We start from the raw sequence: 3,884 nt of genomic DNA, 5'->3' as shown, positions 1-3,884 counted from the left end.
GATAAAAATAAAGGCATCCAGACATTATTACAGAGCTCTCCTCCATGAAACCAAACTTCTAATTCAAAGGAAAAGAGAGATCTTGATTCATATTTGTTTCTTTCTAGATTGGACATTAAAAAAAAATCACCAATTGTAAAAGAAAAATGAAATTTTATACATAAATATAGTTCAATTATTTAGTTTAAGTATATTCTTCTTAGGAATATTATCCCATTTACTTATGTACACATACACACGTATACACAAAGGAGGATGCATAACCTGTGTATTGACATAATCTCAAAACAATATATTGCATATTCAATTTATGTCAATATGAATTTGACAATTGTCCCTTATACAGAGATTTATTTTTTTAAAATAGATGTCCAAGTAGAGGAAAAATTTAAATTTGATAAAAGTCAGAGGAATCTCTTCGAGTAGGATCAATTCAAGTATTTAAGTAGTTTCTGAATATGAGCAATCTAAGAGATATCAAATTAAATGTTCAGATTCTAGGAATTGAATTGGATATTATTTAAGGAAGAGGGAAATTTCTGTATAAATTATGCCTTTTGCATAATTCAATCCATGTTTTCAATAACTCAACTTTCATGCAATCATGATGTCTCTGGATTCCCATAGTATTCACTATCTGTTCTGGTTATCTAATATACTAATCTGGCATCCTGAAGAGTGTGAGATATGACAGTACTCTGGGATTAAGAAAACAAGTTCATAAGAATTCCCTCTGGGCCATGTTTTGCTATGAGTTTTTTGTTGTCTTTCCCAATTACTAGCATCAGTCAAAATCAATACCAAGCTCCCATTCCATTCCAAATGTAAAGACACTTCACCCAATCGCTTAAATGAGAATTTGCAGTTATTTTGCTCTTCTTCTCCATTAAGATCTATAGATTCTTCCTCAGAAGGAATTTTCAAATCTGAGCACCACTCTCTCCCACTCCTCCTTAACATTTCCTCTGCAACTTCCTTAGTGAACCTGCCATCTCGTGCTCTTGGACTATGGCAATATTTTTCTAGTGGACCGCCATCTCTAGCCACTTGTCCCAGCTGACTACAGCCCATTTCCTACATTGCTTTATAACAGATATGATGTCATTCTTGTGCTCCAAACTTGTCAATAGCATCTGAGTGTCAGTTGAACACAGACCCTGTTCCTTAGGGCAGTATTCTAAAGTCTTCACAATCTACGAATACCTCTAACCATTTCCCACACTAAACAAGAGATTTTCAAGACTATGGATTTCACTGACTTATCTATCTCTGGGTATAACACATATATTTATATATATATATATATATATTCTAAAGTAGGTGTCTAAAATAATAATTGCAAACTTTTTAATTTTTCCAAGTCAAGAAAACACAAAATGACCATTTAGTATAACCATTACTTTACAAAGTAATGCTTTTTTCCCTTCACCTGAATCAATGATATTTATGAAAACATTTTACGTTTTCTGCCATATATTTGTATGTGTCAGTAACAATGATAAATTTGTCATGGATTGGCAGGAGTGTATGACAATGACAGATATTTGGTCATCACTGCACTAGACTACTCACCATCCCCTAAACACATGCTGATTGGTAATATTATGACTCACAGACTTATGTAAGAATGGCTGAAAACTCAGACAATCGTTTCAGTCAAGGTCTGGGCAGGGAACAGGCACAGTCAGCAGGAATTTCGAAGCTAATTTAACAGAGATATATTTATAGAAGTGTGGCCAGAGTTAAGGGAATCTACAAGGCATGTCAGGGTACCCAGGGATTAGCAACAGGAGGAATTGCCTAAGGTTGTAGGGAGTAATCGGTGCCATCTGAAGCTCAGGGAGGCGTTTTACAACTTTTTAGAGGAAGAAACCAGAACACTGAGGTCTTAGCAGAGAGCAAAGAGAACCCCTGTATCTCTCTTGTCCTTCTGGTTGCTTGCCGGTGCCTCTCATTGGTCAATTCAGCAGCAAGGCAGAGGGCAAGGGGAAAAGGCTGACACAGTCAATGTAGATCAGGCCACCCCTCTGCACAGAGGTGAGAAAAGAAGGAAGAAAATGGATGGGGTGATATGGGAAAGACAAATGGAGAGTAACTAGTCAACTACTTTCCCCCTGTCCAACTTAATAGAAACTTAAGACAAGCTAATTTCAATCACACGGCCTTTTTTTTTTTTTTTTTTTGCCCCCTTTCCTTAGCTATTTATGTTAGAATGCCTATGTTATAGCAATGCTTTTCAACCTTTTTCACCTTATGGTACATGGCAGTCAACCAAAGAGGATTTGAGAAGCATATATAAAAGACGGTGAAAAACAAAATTTTTTTGCACTTTCTTTGATAACATGAATAAATATTATTCTACATGTTAAATTGTTATGAAACTTCCCCAACACATTTAAAACTCTGAAATTTTTTAAAGTGGAAAATTGAGCTTGCTTTCATGATTTTTTTTTCATGCTATATTATCTTTAATTAAGTACAAAGACTCTTCCAAGCATGTCACCAAGAGATCCTTTCACCCACTGCTCTGTTTGGCTGCCAGTATCTTGACTCTCTTTTCAGCAATGGTGAGATGGATATCCTTTCCATGGGGAAGAGAAATTCATGGTTTGTTGCCTTTGCCAATAACAAAAATATTGGAGAGCTGGGTAGCAAAGCTGTTGTCATTGGCGTCTTTCACAGGAACCATATCAGAAGATCCAGGGTGTCTCTCTCTGTTGGTGATCATACCGATTCTTCCAGTTAGCATCTACAGTCACCATGCACAGGCTACCAGTGTCAAACTTGATGAAATCAGTCATTTTGCCTGTCTCGAAATCAACGTGAATGGTGTCATTGACCTTGATGAGGGGACCAGGATGCAGACATCGTGGGTCACCAGATGCGGGATTCCTTTTGTGCCCACAAAGATCTTTCTCATTCTGCACAAGTTGTGCTTGGCCTCCAGTGGTGTAATGTGATGAACAGCAAAGCGACCCTTGCTGTCATAGATCAGATGGAAATTCTCTCCGATCTTGCAGATGCTGATGATATCCACAAAAGCATCAGGGGAAGTTACATCAGTTCAGACCTTGCCATCAATCTTAATAAACTGCTGCACGCAGATCTTCTTTACTTCATCTCCTGTTAGGACATACTTCAGTCTTTTCCTTAGGAAGATGATGAGAGGGAGACATTTGCTCAGCTCATGGAGACTGGTAGATGGATGAGGAACAAACACACCAGTCAGTTTATCCAGCCTCCAATGCTTTGGAGCCGCTACATGCGTCAGATGCTTTTTGGGACTATGAGCCATGGCTGCACTGGGCATCGAAAGAGCAATGAGTTTTTAATATTTTTTTATGTTTGGAAAGGTCAGTCACAATTCTTGAACAAGATTTTAACAAAACTCTCTTCATATTCTTGAGAGTCACCATTGACTATTGGTGAAATAGGCAAAACCATTTTTACAAGAAATAGTATTATATTTACAAGAAATAGTATTATATTTACAAGAAAATAGATATACAAGAAATAGCATTTACAAGAAATAGTATTATATTTAAAGAAAAGCTCTTCTGCTCTTTTCCTATAAAGGCAATATATTAAACATTACTATGATGATGCAAATGAATTACAGATCCACAGAAAAGTTTTCATATCAAGTATTTCAAAGTTTCATGTAGTTCTAATTTTCAGAATATCCATGCGTTGTTAGAGCAGTCTTTCTGCTGCTAGCTTTGAGGCCACCTAAAGTCGTGTCTACTGCAAGTGGAAAAGAGTATCTCAAATTTGTGAAACAGAGATTTGGAGCCATCATCCAGACCTGTGCCCACAAGGAGATCCCATCCTTTAATCCCTCCTCCAACATCTTCCTCTGAACTCACTAGGGCTATGTCCTATCT

The 3,884-nt window shown here is 37.1% G+C and overlaps 1 pseudogene; it reads right to left on the bottom strand.

Moving 5' to 3' along the window:
* Positions 1 to 2,515: 2,515 nt before the first annotated feature.
* LOC109453115 (small ribosomal subunit protein eS4, X isoform) lies at positions 2,516 to 3,295 on the bottom strand (annotated as a pseudogene).
* Positions 3,296 to 3,884: the final 589 nt, after the last annotated feature.

This window comes from Rhinolophus sinicus, linkage group LG06, assembly GCF_036562045.2.
Source record: "Rhinolophus sinicus isolate RSC01 linkage group LG06, ASM3656204v1, whole genome shotgun sequence".
In the NCBI taxonomy this organism is placed as follows: Eukaryota; Metazoa; Chordata; class Mammalia; order Chiroptera; family Rhinolophidae; genus Rhinolophus; species Rhinolophus sinicus.
This window is presented reverse-complemented; position numbering and strand designations above follow the sequence as displayed.